This window comes from Camelus bactrianus, chromosome 9 (assembly GCF_048773025.1).
Source record: "Camelus bactrianus isolate YW-2024 breed Bactrian camel chromosome 9, ASM4877302v1, whole genome shotgun sequence".
Lineage (NCBI taxonomy): Eukaryota > Metazoa > Chordata > Mammalia > Artiodactyla > Camelidae > Camelus > Camelus bactrianus.
Genome location: NC_133547.1, coordinates 9,171,390 through 9,187,132, shown reverse-complemented (window position 1 = coordinate 9,187,132; position 15,743 = coordinate 9,171,390). Strand labels below are relative to the sequence as shown.

The following is a 15,743-nucleotide window of genomic DNA, read 5'->3' as shown; positions in this document are numbered from 1 at the left end:
GGAGCTCACTCAAGGGCACAGGCTGTTCTCGAGGGGGAGGGCCTCATCCTTATCAGAAGGCCTCTGGGCATCTGAGTGGCCCCAGGTCTCTGCTTGCTTAGCTTTGGCCAAATCCTTGCCCCCTTCTAGCCCAGGGGGAGAGTGAGTGCAATTCAGTTCCTGCTTCATGAGGTGGTGGAGCCCAGTTGTTAAAAGCGTGGCCTCTGGAGCCAGCCTGCCTGGGTTCATGTCTGAGATTTGCCACCTCTGAACTGTGTGACTTTGGGAAAATTGCTTAACTTCCCTGTGCATTAATTTCCGTATGTAGTGTTGACTGATTTGTGTCTTCTCAAAATTCATGTATTGAAGGGGGATGGAGGGTATAGCTCAGTGGTAGAGTGCCTGCTTGGTGTGTACGAGGTCCTGGGTTCAATCCCCAGTGGCTCCCTTGAAAGGGAAATTTTTTTTTTAATTTTTAAAAAATGTGCACACAATTGCAATTAAAAAAAAAATTCATGTATTGAAAAACTAATCCCCAATACCTCAGAATGTGACCCTATTTGGAGACAGAGCTTTTAAAGAGGAGATTAGGTTAAATAAAGCCATTAGGGAGGGACCTAATCCAATCTGATGTCCACTAAGAAGAAGAAATTTGGACACACAAAGAGAAACACCAGGCACGTGCAGAGGAGAGACCGAGCGAGGACACACCGAGAAGGTGGCCATCTGCAGGCCAGGGAGAGAGGCCTCAGAGGAAACCGAACTTGCTGCCCCATTGATCTTGGACTTCCAGCCTCTTGACTTGTGAGAAAACAAATTTCTTATGTCTAAGCCACCCAGTCTGGTATTTCATTATGGCAGCCCCGGAAAGCTAAAACATCTATTAACTCAGGATAAGACCATTATCCAGCTCCTAGGATTGTTATAAATGTGTCCGGTGCTGAGCCGACAGATAGGGCTGTCATTTGGCTGTATTCAGTGCATTAGGTGTTGGGACTACAGCCTGAATAAGGCCGACTGTTTGGGTTGTCTATTGCTGTATGACAAAGCACCCTGAAACTTAGTGGCTTAAAACAGCAGCGCTCCCTTAGGCGTGATCCTGGGTTTAGTGGGCTCAGCTGGGTGGTTCTTCTGCTCCGTGTGATGACAGCTGGGGCTGCTGTCATCTGGATGCTTAACTAGACTTTTTTTTTTCCAAATGTTGTCAGTTCTTTTTTTTTTTTAATTGAAGTACAGTCAATTAGAATGTGTCAATTTCTGGCGTACAGCACAATGTCCCGGTCATGCATATACATACATATATTCATTTTCATATTCCTTTTCATTAAAGATCATTATAGATATTGAACATATGGACTCTAAATGCCCAAAATAGTTTACTAGCATGGCTCAGCCGGGCTGGGGCCCACCTCAAGTTTCCTCCTGGTGGCTTCTCCAGGTGGCACCCACGTTGCAGGAGGGAGTCTCCCAAGTGCACAGAAAAGAGACACTGTAGATGTTTTAAGGACAGCCTCAGAAGATACCGTGTCTTCTGTCTCACGCTATTGGTCAATGCAAGTCTCCCGGCCAAGACCAGACTCTAATGGCAAGGCTCACACGGCGGGTGAATCCTGGCGAGGAGTTGATTGAAGGCCTTCTGTGGAAACTGGCTACCACACAGATACAGATCCTTGCCTCACGGAGTTCACATTCTAGCTCAGGGCTTTTTGATAGAAAGTGGGACTACCGGGGGTGGTACCACCATCCCGTGGATGCAGGCAAGTTTCTGGGAATCTTTCTCAAGTGCCCCCCCCCCCAATTTAATATTTTCCTCTCCCATTCTTCATTCTAGAAGGTGCCTTGTAGGTGGAGAAAATGAACACTTATTTCATGAGGCAGTTTTAAAAAAACTTTTTATTTTGAAATTATTTTAGACCTCCAGAAAAGCTGCAAAAATTGGACTGAGATATCCATATAACCCTTCTCCCAGCTTCCCGTAACATTAGCATCTCGCAGAACCATTGTATAACCATCAAAAGCAGGAAATTAACCTTGGTAACTAGTAACACAACTAAGGGCCTTATTTGAATTTCAGTTTTTCCATTAAAGCCTTTTTTTTTCTGTTCCAGAAGCAAATCCAGGATCCAACGTTGCCTTTTGTGGTACTTTTCTTTTCTTTAATGGAGGTTCTGGGGATTGAATGCAGGACCTCGTGCATGCTAAGCACGCGCTCTACCACTGAGCTATACACCCCACTCACCCTCACTGCCATGGCACTTTTGAAGAATATCAATCAGTTATTTTGTAGAACGTCCCTCAGTTTGGGTTTCTTTCCCTCATGATTACATTGACTCTGTGCTTTTTGTCAAGAATACCCCAGAAGTGATGTTTTGTGCCTCCGCACATTATATTAAGGGTGTGTGACATTGATACGTCTCATTATATGTGGTACTAACCTTGATCACGTGGTTAAGGTGGTGTCTGCTGGGTTTCTTCAGTGTGAGATTATTATTTTTCCCGCTGTAATTGACAAATATCTTGGGGGAGATCCTTTGAGACTTTTCAAGTATCCTGTTTCCCCTCAAACTTTTGCCTGATAATTTTCACATCCATCAGGAGATCTTGCCTGCAAAAATTAATACTATAGTGTTCGATCGGGCAGTCTTTTAAATCTTTTGTTTCTGGAATAAATTATGTGTATTGGGGGATTGGGGACATCTAGCTCTTTTTAAAATTAAAGTCTAGTCAGTTTACAATGTTGTGACAATTTTTGCTGTACAGCGTCATGTTTCAGTCATACATATACATACATATATTCCTTTTCATATTCTTTTTCATTACAGGTTACTACAAGCTATTGAATATAGTTCCCTGTGCTATACAGTAGAAACTTGTTTATTTTATACATAGTAGTTAGTATCTGCAAATCTAGAACTCCCAATTTATCCCTTCCCACCCCTTTCCCTTCCTGGTAACCATGAGTTTGTTTTCTATGTCTGTGAGTCTGTTTCTGTTTTGTAAATAAGTTCGTTTGTGTCTTTTTTTGTTTTATTCCACATATACGTGGTATCATATGGTATTTTTCTTTCTCTTTTTGGCTTACTTCCCTTAGTATGACAATCTTCAGGTCCATCAATGTTGCTATAAATGGCATTATTTCATTCTTTCTTATGGCTGAGTTGGACACTACCCTCTTAAGTTCAATGGCTGGGTCTGTGAACTAAACTGACAACAGGCAGATTAACAGGAGAAAACAAATGAAAATTTATTGATTTTCAATTAATGTGCTTAGGGGTATCATACCAAAAAAGTGAGTACCCCTCAAAACAGTGAGATTTGAGAGTTTACCTACCATCTTAATAGGGGAAAGGGAAGCAGAGAGAGGTCACTTATAGGAAAGAAAGTGATATTTATGGAAGATAAGTGGGTCCTTAGGAGAACAGATGGGAGAGATGAGAGTTTGTGACAGTGTCTGTCAAGGTTTGGTTTCTAGTCTTCTCTCCGGGAATAGGACTCAATCTGCCCCAGTTGATGAAATGCCCAGAGAGGCAATTTATGACAACTCAGTTTTTTAAATTTGTTTGTTTTTTGAGGATCTATTTTTAGGCAGATCAGGAAGTTTAGAGAAATAATCTGCATTTGTTGATTCTCAGATGTCTTCAGCTCAAAACAGTCCTTACCCAAATAAGGCATATTTTGATCTACATTTCTTCCATCTGAAACTTTGTGCAAAGATTTGCATATTAAAAATTGAGCTGTTGGCTGTGGAGAGGAGATTCAGATTAGTAGTTGAGTGGCAGGAGGTCTGAAAGTGAGATACATAGATTAGAATGAGCAGAAACACACAGAAAAGAGCACATCTAGGCGCACTTCCCCGCATCCCATTAAACCAGCCTCCCAGTCCGGCGAACAAATAAGTCCAATAAAATGGCTGAGACTCATTTAACTGATGGAGAGTGTTTATCTTCTCTTTTAAAAGATAGAAATTAGACACGATTTGTCCTGTCTGATTCACCTGCAAGAAGCATTTTCTGCCAGTTATTTCACAAACCCCTCCTTGCTTGCAGTTAGTGTATCCAGGGTGCAGCTGTTTTGGGGGACAACAGAGGCTAAACTATTAACTTTTTATGTTTTGCGGTTCTTTGAGGAGGGAAGTAATCAGGTTTATTTATTTACTTTTAGCGGAGGTACTGGGGATTGAACCCAGGACCTCCTGCATGTGAAGCGCAAACTCTACTGCTGAGCTATACCTTCCCCGCATTACATTTTAATTGAGCACTTGCTGTGTCCACATATGGTATTGAACTCTTGTTCTATTACCATGGAAAGATTTCATATTGCCTTTTCCAACTCATAAGTTCCCATAAGTCATTGGCACTTAACCTGGTGACGGAGGGAGCCTGGTATCTGAGTCCACATTGTCCTGACCATTTAGGTGGGAATCCACCTTATGAGATAAAGATATCGGTGTGGTTCACCAACAAGGTCAGAGTGGCAACTGCAGTTCTTTGACAACCTCTGTCCTTGGTCATATTGCCATCTGCACCCCTCCATTCTTTACTTGCTCCTGTCTGGTTATAAGAGTGTTACCAACCAGGTTTGTTTGCCCAACACAAAAGCAAGCCAAATGCCACATGAAAAGATGCCCAGTATTGCCAATTGTCAGAGAAATGCAAATCAAAACCACAATGAGATACCACCTCACACAGGTCAGGTCACATCATTAAAAAGTCCACAATGGTAAAGGTTGGAGAGGGTGTGGAGAAGAGGGAACCTTGGAATGTAAATTGGCGCTACCACTATGGAAAACAGTATGAAGTTTCCTTAAAAAAATAAAAATAGACTTATCCTATGATCCAGTAATCCAGTTCTGGGGCCTGTATCTGGAGAAAACTCCAGTTTGAAAAGATACACACACCCCAATGTTCACAGGAGCATTATTTACAATAGCCAAGACATGGAAGCACCATACACATCCACCAACAGATGAGTGGATAAAGAAGATGTGATATATACACAATGGAATACTACCCAGACATAAAAAATGAAACAATGCCATTTGCAACAACATGGGTGGACCTGGAGATTATCATACTAAGTGAAGTAAGCCAGAGAGAGAAAGGCAAATATATGATATGACTTATAGGTGGAACCCAAACAAAAATGATACAATGAACTTATTTACAAAACAGAAAGAGACTCACAGACATAGAAAACAAATTTATGGTTACCAAAGAGGAAAGAGGTAGGAGGGATAAATTAGGATTTTGGGATTAACAAATACAAACTACTATATACAAAATAAATAAATAACAAGGTCCTACTGTATAGCACAGGGAACTACATTCAATAACTTGTAATACCTATAATGAAAAAGAATATGAAAAAAATATATATGTGTAAGTGAATCATTATACTGTACACCAGAAATGAACACAAGTCAACTATACTTCAAATTTTTAAAAATTAAAAAAAAAAGCAAGCCAAATATTGAGACATCAGGGTTTGCAGAGAAGGGTTCCTCACAAGAGACAGGAGAACAAATCTCAAACCCACCTTCCCAAAGGCGGGGGGCTTAGGATATTTATGGGATAAAGGAGCAGGTGGGCTTGGGCGTGGGGCAAGATGATTGGAGGGAGCGAAAAGGGGATGGAATCAGTGTTCTGTGCAGGTGTATCTGAGTTACAGGCTTCTTTGTGTGGCACGTGTGCAAATTGAGGGGGACTTGGTATGAAACATGCAGGTGAATTGGGGGACAAATTGGACAAGGAAGTCTCTTCTGCGCAGACTCCCGTCAGCTGTGTTGGTTCCATTCAGTTTCAGCGAGTTTTGTTGTGTTACAAGCAGAGGGGTTTGTAACAAGCTGTTCCCTTACCTGCTGTTCTGTTAGCCAAGCTCTAGAATTGCTGTGGTCAGCAGGTTCTGTTATGGGTTTTTTAACCCTATGTGGCACAGTTTCAAGAGCAGCAGAATTGCATAATATCTGATCTGGCAGACTGGCAGTCCGGCTTTGGCAGCTATAAGGCTTGGCTTTGTCACCTGACCAAGTTAGTCCAGATTTGAGGTCTCCCCAGAGATAACTGGTGCTGTCAGGGAGCCTGATCATGGGAACAGCTGAGCCTCCCCACGTCATTCATGGGTGGCCTGGGAACCAACCAAGACTTTTGGTGATCTGATAATTTTTGTCATAAGAGTTAGTGCTAGAAACACTTATGACCTCTGTGAGTGGTTTGGGGACGTTGCCTCTGGAATCAAACCACAAGCTTTGGTGGCCATATTACCTTGATATGTCACCACTGGTCTAGCATCATGCCTGTTTTCACAGCAAAGGGACACATCCCTTTCCAGTGATTTTACCTGAGCAAGGGACAGTCCTTGAACTTCCACAGAGGGATGACTGAGCCTAATGAACTCACTGAAGAGGGAGATGGTTTTTTGGGGGTCATGGATACTATACCCTTTCATTCATCCATCTTCCATAGTTAACCCATCAGGTGCTCATTGGCAGAATGAAAATGGCTCAGGTTCCTTTTCTCTGCTAGATTTTGACGTAACCAGCAATCAGGTTGATTAATTAACATGGTCTTGATTTGGAAGATGGGTGCAAGGGGCTGCTGGTTTGTCCTTGACCTATTGAAGAAGCAGTCAGGTTGAGTAGAAGTAAGATCCAGTTTGAAAGACGGCCCATTGTGGATGAGCAGAGATAGCCAGGATGGATTGAGCCAAGCCATTTCCCACCAGCCTTTCCATAAAGGAGAGAAAAGGGGAAGCTTCCATGGAAGAAGTCAGAGAATTCTTCTTTTTTTCCTAATGCTCTGGGAGGAGGAGTTCAAGAGGAGAGGAAAAGAAAAAAAGCAAAAAGGTGAAGATGAAGTTCTTGATCTGTGATCTGGGGAAGAAACTACCTACTTCTTGGCATCATCTGCTTCAGGAGCCTGGGACTTGGCTCCAGAAATCCTTCTGGAAATCCTTCGTGTAAGGTTGTCATCTGTAGGGATGGCCTTCCGAGTGTCCTGGGCGTGCTGACCTGGGTCTGGTTTGGTGCGGCTCCTGCGAATCCAGCAGGATGTCTCTTATATTTTGATGGCAGTGCCGCTGGGTCAGCAGAGACCCTTCCTAGCAAGGTGACCATGCGTGCCTTCTAAAACCTCAATGTACACTGGATTTCCTGGTTGGAAGGGATGACAGGGCTTGTTGGTCAGTGATGGCCTGTTGACAACATACTACAAGTACATAGGCAGACCTGTTTTATTGTACTTCGCTTTACTGCATTCACAGATGCTGCTTTTTTTTTTTTTTTTTTTTAACAAATTGAGGATTTGTGGCAAGCCAGTAAGTCTTACTGGTGCCATTTTTTCCAATAGTATTTGCTCACTTTGGGTCTCGGCCATGTTTCGTAATTCTCAACATTTCAGACTTTTTCACGATTACTCTATTATGATGATCTGTTATCAGTGATCTTTGATGTTACTATTGTAATCGTTTTGCTGGCGCCATGAACAGCGCCCACGTGTCAGATGGCGAACTTAATTGATAAACGTTGTGTGTGTTCTGACTGCTCCACCAACTGGCCCTCCCTCTGTCTCTCTCCCTCTCCTCAGACCTCCCTGTTCCCTGAGTCACAACAGTATTAAATTAGGCCAATTAGTTACCCTACAGTGGCCTCAAGTGTTCTAGTGAAAGGAAGAGTCACATGTCTCTCACTTTTAATCAAAAGCTAGAAAGGATTAAGCTTAGTGAGGAGGACATGTTGAAAACCGAGATGGGCTGAGGGCTTGGCCTCTCGTGCCAGTTAGCCAAGTAGTGATTGTAAAGGACAAGCTCTTGAAGGAGATTAAAAGTGCTACTCCAGGGAACAGACGGATGATAAGAAAGCAAAACAGCTTTATTACTGATACGGAGAAAGCTTGATTGAAAATGGACAGAAGATCAAACCAGCCACAACATTCCCTTCAGCCAACGCCTAATCCAGAGTAAGATTCTAACTCTTCAATTCTACGAAGGCTGAGAGAGGTGAGGAAGCTGCAGAAGAAAAATCTGAAGCCAGCAGAGAAAGAAGCCGTCTCCAGGACATAAAAATGTAAGGTGAAGCAGCCAGTGCTGATGTAGGAGCCACAGCAGGTTATCCAGGAGATTGAGCTGAGTAATTAACGAAGGTGGCGACACCAAACAAGAGCTTCAATGTACATACATTTCCTAAGGATGTAGCTGCCGTAGATAGTGATTCCTCTGATGCGTCTGTGCAAAGCAAATTTTAAAACCTTCTGGAAAGGACTCACCGTTCTATCAATTTTTTTTTTTTGGTGGGGGAGGTAATTAGGTTTATTTATTTTTAATGAGGTACTGGGGATTGACCCCAGGACATCATGCATGCTAAGAATGCACTCTACCGCCAAGGTATACCGTCCCCTGGACTCACCCTTCTAAATGCCATGAAGAACATTCATGGTTCATGGGAAGAGGTCAAAAATATCAACATTAACGGGACTTTGGAAGAAGTTGATTCCAACCCTCATGGATGATTTTGAGGAGGTTTCAGACTTCAGCAGAGGAAGTAAGTGCAGAGGTGGTGGCAACAGTGAGAGAACCAGAATTAGAAGTGAGCCTGAAGGTGGGACTGAATTGCTGCAACCTTCTGATCAAAATGTAATGGATGAGGAATTACTTCTTATGGAGGAGCATAGAAAGTGGCTTCTTGAGATGGAATCTACTCCTGGTGAAGATGCTGTGAAAACTGTTGAAATGACAACAAAGGATTTAGAAGATGAACGTAGTTAATAAAGCAGCACCAGGATTTGAGAGGATTGACCCCACTGTGAGTAAAATGCTATCAAACAGCATGGCATGCTACAGAGATATTGTTTGTGAAAGGAAAAATCAATCAATATGGTCTGCATTCTCATCTGAGAGAAGACAATAAAGTCCATTGTTGTGGGGAAAAAAAAGTCAATCGATGTGGTAAATTTCACAGTTGTCTTATTTTAAGAAATTGCCACAGCTGCCCCCATCTTCAGCAACCACCACCCTGATCAGTCAGCTGCCATCAACATCCAGGCAGGACCCTCCAAGTGGCAAAGAGGTGACAACTCACTGATGGCTCAGATGATGGTCAGCATTTTTTAGCAATAAAGTATTTTTAAACTAAGATATGTACATTTTTTTAGACATAATGTTATTGCATGCTTAATAGACTACAGTATAATGTAAACACAACATTTAAAAAATTTTTATTTATTACTATTTTTAATGGAGATACTAGGGATTGAACCCAGGACCTTGGGCATGCTAAGCACACACTCTACCACTGAGCTATATTCCCAACTCTGTAAACATAACTTTTATTTTATTATTTTTTAATTTACTGAAGTATATTCAGTTACAATGTGTCAATATTTGGTGTACAGCATAATGTCACATAACTTATACACACTTGGAAACCAAAAAGTACTTGTGACTCACTTTGTAATGGGAGCAGGACTCTTTGGGGCCTTCCTGGGACAGACCCATCTCCCATATCCTCTGCTGCAGCCCCTCTCTGATAATAGTATCTCATGCATATTTCCTGAGTTTTTCAGATGCTAAAAACCAACACCAAATGGAAGAAATTAACTACTTGATGATCAGGAGCACATAGCCCCCAGACCTTCTGGCACCTAAGGACTGATAACGTTGACCACCCTGTTACCTCAACATCAACCAATCAGAGAGCTGTGCACAAGCTGGTCACACACCCTGGGACATTCCTCCCTCACCTGGCCTTTAAAAAGGCTTTGCTGAACTGCTTCAGGGAGTTTGGGTTTTTTGGGGCATGAGCCACCCATTCTCCTTGCTCCGCCCTGCAACAAATCTTTCTCTCCTCCAAAATCTGACCTTTCGGTTTGTTTGGCCTCACTGTGCATGAGACACACGAACTTGCATTCGGTGACAGCTTTATTGCAATATTAACTTTATTGCGCTAGTCTAGAACTGAACCCCCAATATCTCTGAGGTAGGCGTGTACTAGCTAGTTCTTGTATAGAGCTAGTCATAGCATCACACTGCTTATTCAAGTCCCAATAAATGTTCACACAGAGCAGGAATGGAAGTTTTAGAACTACCAGGGGCAAGGGGGTGGGTATAGATCAGTGGCAAAGTGCATACCTAGCAGGCATGGGTTCAATCTCCAGGTCCTCCATTTAAAAAAGAAAGAAAGAAAGAAAGAAATGCCAGGAGGCATAGGGCAACCAGACTATCTCAAAATGTGTGACACTTCCAGCTAATTTCTTGACAGATTTTATCTGAAGTCCTTTTTAGTGTTAAGATTTTTATGTTTCACTTGGCCTGATGATGATTGAGGGTTTTACAAGGTATGACCTTTTAAGGTGTGTCCCAGAGTTTTTGCAAAGCAGTCTGTTTCCGCTGTAAATTTTATTTATTTATTTCCACAGTTCCTTGGCCCACTCAATCTGTAGAGGAATGCCAAACTGAGGGATAATCTCGGTTATTCATTTCCTTACCACCATCATAGCTTTGGCACACCTAATTGGATATCATCCAGTTCCTCCAGTAAACATGCAGATTATTAGCAAATGCCAGGAATAGCCTGAAGCCTGAGGTCGATCTACGGAATCGGTGTGGGATGCAGGGACAGGTACTGTGGGCCTCGGAACATTTCCTGAGATATGCTGTTCTCCAGAGATCTGGTGAGATTCCCAAAAGTGCATCGGGAAATAATTTGGTCAGAAATTTTGTGGATACAAGGTTGGGCCGGGTTGGGATGGAGCAGAATCCTTGTCCTTTAGTTGCTTTGTTGTCCCCCATCCACACACAGGTCCCACCTCATGGGAGGTAAGGCCAGCCAAAAGGTCAGAGGAAGGGGGCTGATGAATTATAGCTCAATTTAAAAAAATGAAAGGGGGGCCACAAGAACTCCATTTGGCCCAACGTATACTCCATCGATGGTTTGGCTCCCTTCTTTTTTTTTAAAATTGAGGTACAATTGACCTACTGCTTTACGTTAGTTTCAGCTGCACAACATAATGATTCGCTATTTGTGTTACTGTGAAATGATCAAAGTAAGTCTAGTGAACATGCGTCACCACGCATAGTTACAAAACAGTTTTTTCCCTGTGAGGACTTGTGAGATCTACTCTCTTGGCCATTTTCAAGTGTGCACTGTAGTCTTACTAACTGTGGCTACCGTGCTGTATGTTACATCCTCAGGACTTCCTGTTTGGCCCCCTTTTGTATCCATTTGTCTTTTTCAGATTGTGGGGCATTTGCCTGGCCAGCTGATAGGATCAGTTGGAGATAAAGGCAGGTTTATATAGTGGGTGTGATGTGGGTGAACAGTCAGGGCAAGTCAGGCAGGGGGATGAGGAATTCAAAACAAGGGATTCAAAAGACCTTGAAGACAGATAAACCAGATGTGCTGGGGCCCTGGTTTACAGCCCCCTTCTCTTTTCCTTCCCTTGTACAAACAAGGGATATGAGTGAGCATGCGTGCTTGCGAGCTGGAAAAACTCCACAGTAGGGGAGGGGCATTAAAAAAAAGCTCTTAAAACCACCTGCAGATGCAGCTTCTTCTCTGTCCACAGAGGTCTTGTCCCTCTCTGCTGTTTCTTTAACTAATAAAAACTTGCCATGTGCTGTGATTTCAGAATTTCCTGTGAATTCTTTCACCGAGGACCGTGGGTCATTGATCCTTTACCCAAAACAGGCGGAGAAGGCATGGGTTGGGGTGGTCCCTTTCTGGCTGTGTGTCTAGCAGCCTTGTGGGCTCTGTCCTTCCCTGGAGATGGAGAGTCAATCTCCTGGGTGTAGGCTTCACAGTGAACACTAGTGATTTTAACAGGAAGGTAAATTAGCCCACAGTAAGGCAGCATATCCCCGTTGGCCATGGGGTACCAGCGGAGATTAAGAATCTTGGGAATTTTCCGTGTGTGCCAGCAGCATGGCAGATGGCAAGAGCACATCTGGAGGCGGTGTGCATCCTGCCAGTTCTCCCCTTTGACAGTGTGCAAGCTCTTGGGAGAGCTATGAGTTCTGGCTTGGTTGCTTGGCTGATTTTATAGCAGGCAAAGCACGGGCCTCCAGTGCTTCCTGTGGGGAAGCTAAGGCATGACCCGCGTATTAGGTCTCCCCAGGAATTTCATCTACAAGAACCATGGAAAAATAGAAGTAAGTCTGGATTGTCAGAGGGGATGTCTAAGACCACTGAGACCCTTTCTCTAGTTTTGAGGCCATTTCTCGTGGCTTTGAGACCATTTCTGTAGTTTCATTTTTTGTAATTGTGTGGATGGAGTGGGGCTTTCCATCACCAGGGAGGTGATACAGGAAAATGGGGCACAAGAGGATGGCCATGTCCCAAGCCTTGAGCGAGTCCCTGGGACCTACCTGCCAAGTGAGGGTCCTTGGCTTTCTCTCTCGTGCAGGAGAGAGTTCAAGAGCGAGCCATAGTAGAGTGAAGGTAGATTTATTCAGAGAGCTACATCCATAGACAAGAGTGAAGGCGTCTCAGAAGACAAGAGAGCCACAGAGCGACCTCGGGGTCTGGGGTTGTTAGTTTTTATGGGCTTGGTAACTTTATATGCTAACAAGTGGGAGGATTATTCCAACTACCTTGGAGAAGGGGCTGGGATTCCCAGGAACTGGGCCATCACCCACTTTTTGACCTTTTAGGGTCATTCTTGAAACAGTCATGGCACCTCTGGGAGTACCATTTAGCTAATATATTACAATGAGCAGATAATGAAGCTCAAGTTCTACTGGGAGTTGACTCTTCTGCCGTCTTGGCGCTAATTGCTGTGTCATTCTTTTAATGGTTGTGCCCTGCCCTCTTCCCTCCTGTCTCAGAGGGATAGCAGAGAAGACAGACGCAAAGCGTTACTGCAATGGAAGATGATGGCGGGGTTGGTACCCAGGTTCTGTTGGTAGGTCTGCCACTCTGCAGAGAGGCTCCAAGTCACAAGACTGTGTAAGGGAGCAGAGACAGCAGCAGGGGGCGGAACAGAGGTGCTGGGAGCCCAGTGTGAGGGGCCTGGCTCCTGCTGGCAGGCCTGGGGACGTGCGTGATGCCATAGGGGTCCGAGTAACCTGAGAAATATGCTACAGGATGTATTTGTGAGGCAAAAATTTGTGCTAAAATACCTGAAGCTATTCCACCATCTTCATGGCAGTAGAGGTGAAAAATTTTGTCAAAATTAGGTCAGTTGAGAGCTTGGGGTATGGACAATGCTCATTTGATGTTTCAGAGGAGGTCCATGCCTCTGAGGGCTGGGAGATGGGCTCAGAGTAGCATCTGGAACGAGGGCAAATGAAGGTTGAACAAAGGCAGCAAAAATAGGAATCCATGGGCGGCAGAAGCCAGCTGCCCCAGGATTTGCATAGCTGTTTTATTTTGATTTGAGGGGAGGCCTGGACAGAAGTAATTTAAGGCTTTGGGGGGTAAGTTTTTGAGTCCCCTGTGATATCACAGGTCCTGAGTAGTGGCAGTGGTTCACACTCACTGAAGCTTAGACCTGAAAGCTTTCTGGTCTTGTGTCACTAGCGCCCTCCGGAAAACATCACCCGCTCGTCTGGTTACAGAATGAGAGACCAGCCTCGTATTGACCAAGGGTGGGGCCCGAAGTAAAGTCCCCAGAACCAAAGTCAGCTCTAAGGACTTGGGATAATATGGAGGGAAATGCCACATGCGTGAGGTACACGAGTCCGTGTTCTTTCTCTTCTTCTGAACTTAATTGCAGAGAGAAACTGTGAGTCAAGGGTCAATAGGAAGGAAAGGAACTTTGAGCGGAGGTCAATCCCTGTAAACCAGGTTGCGTCAGCGGGCATTGATGGGCCGGTAGCGGCTGGATGAGGGACCCTGGGGTGGTGACAGATTGCAAGAGTTTACAGTTCTTCTGTCTTGTACACATGGACAGATTTGATTCGCTTCTGAATCAAACTTCCCTTCTGTTTTTTACAGGCGACACTGGAATGTTGCAGGATAAGAAAGTAAAGATAAGGGCACCCTGCTGGAAAAGAGAGCTTGTAATATTTCTTTTAATTTCATGTACTCTATTTTTTCTTTTTAAGTTTTGTTTTGTGGGGAGGTAATTAGGTTTATTTATTTATTTTTAGAGGAGATACCGGGAATTGCCGGGACCTCATGCATGCTAAGCATATGCCTTACCACTGAGCTATACCTTCCCACCAGGACATCTTTTAAGGTTGCGTCCTCTTCAGAGGAATTTAAATCACGATAGGTCTCTATGAGGGAAAATAGGAAGTTAAGAGGTTCACTCTGCTGGGAGGGACATAAAAAACGCCCTTTCAATACAAATTTTATTTATAAACCAGAAATAGACTCACAGACAAAGAAAACAAACCAGGGTTACCAAAGGGGAAGTAGGGAGGTTTAAGTTAGGAGTTGGGGACTAACAGATACACACTACTATATATAAAATAGCTAAACAGCAAGGACCTACTGCATAGCACAGGGAACTACATTCAATTTCTTATAATAAGCTATAATGGAAAATAATCTGAAAAAATATATACACATACGTACATGTGTAACTGAATGGCTTTGCTGTACACCTGAAATAACATTGTAAATCAAGTACACTTCAATTAAAAATAAAAATTTTGGTAAGCTGACTATAACTCAATAAAATAAAATTTTAAAAAATAAATAAAAATAAAAATTTTAAAAGAGGTACAAACTACAATGTATAAAATAAATAAGATGGGGGAGTAGAGTGCACGAGGTCCTGGGTTCAATCTCCAGTGCCTCCTTTAAAAATAAGTAAACAAATAAACCTAATTACCCACCCCAAGAAACACAAATAAATAAATTAATAAAATACAAAGATATATTGTACAGCACAGAGTATAACCAATATTGTATAATAACTTTAAATGGAGTATGAGCTACAAAAATATTGAATCACTATGTGGTACATCTGAAACTAATATAATACTATAAATCAACTATACTTTAGTAAAAAAAAAATAAAGACTGAAACTTTTTTTAAAATGCCCTTTGCATTGCACTGTATTGTGACAATAGAATTTCATAGCAAATCTCTACCTAAAAGACTTGCTAGTGAGGAAGCAGAAACTGGAAAGGCGTGGTGGAGGTAAAGAAGGTCTGAGAATAGCAGGGTGGTCTGAGACAAAGGCAGTGAGACAGGTTGCCCAGAGACTTGACAGCTGGAGTGGAATAGGCGGTGATGGGTGGAGATAAATCCTCCGAGCCAATGGTAGAAAAAGTTGCACCAGTGTCCATTAAGAAATCCAATTCCCCACCCTCTCTCTTAACTTAAATGGTGGGTGGTGGGGTGTGGCTGAGGATAGACTGACCTTGTCCTCCATGGGGAACTGCCCCGCAGAAGCGGGAGAACGGACCCTCTGAGGGTGCAGGGTTCTAGAATGATTGCTTTTTAAGCTTTCCTTAATTTTTAGGGCAGGACAACTGTTTTCCCAACGTCCTGGCTTTTTATAGCATATGCAGTTGGCTTGGGACAAACTGGGGAGGCTCTGCGGCTGGTGACAGAAAGGGGCGGACTTTGAGTTACTCCTGGAGTCAACTCTGTTTTCATAAGTACCTTGTAAGCAAGGATTGTTTTGTTTGTTTGTTTGTTCTGCAATGGTAAAAAGCTTTAATCATGGACTGAATGTGTTTTTATAGGCCACCAATTAGCAGATTAAAGAGCCATTTAAATTTCTTTACTTCAATATTCGAGAAAGATGAACTTCAAATGCATCCTCTTATACTGATCAATGAAACTAAGTAAAATGAGGTCAGAGTTGATTTTCATTCC

At 43.0% G+C, this 15,743-nt stretch overlaps 2 long non-coding RNA genes across 3 annotated transcripts in view; one reads left to right on the top strand and one right to left on the bottom strand.

Annotated features, from left to right (window-relative positions):
* Window positions 1–13,775: 13,775 nt before the first annotated feature.
* Window positions 13,776–15,743, bottom strand: part of LOC141578585 (uncharacterized) — an 11,415-nt gene continuing 9,447 nt past the window's right edge. For both annotated transcript variants that reach the window (XR_012508996.1, XR_012508995.1), the window contains exon 3: window positions 13,776–13,909. This is a non-coding gene — a long non-coding RNA (uncharacterized LOC141578585). The remainder of the gene's footprint in view (window positions 13,910–15,743) is intronic.
* LOC141578584 (uncharacterized) overlaps window positions 13,907–15,743 on the top strand; it is a 5,788-nt gene continuing 3,951 nt past the window's right edge. The window contains exon 1 of the long non-coding RNA XR_012508994.1: window positions 13,907–15,530. This is a non-coding gene — a long non-coding RNA (uncharacterized LOC141578584). The remainder of the gene's footprint in view (window positions 15,531–15,743) is intronic.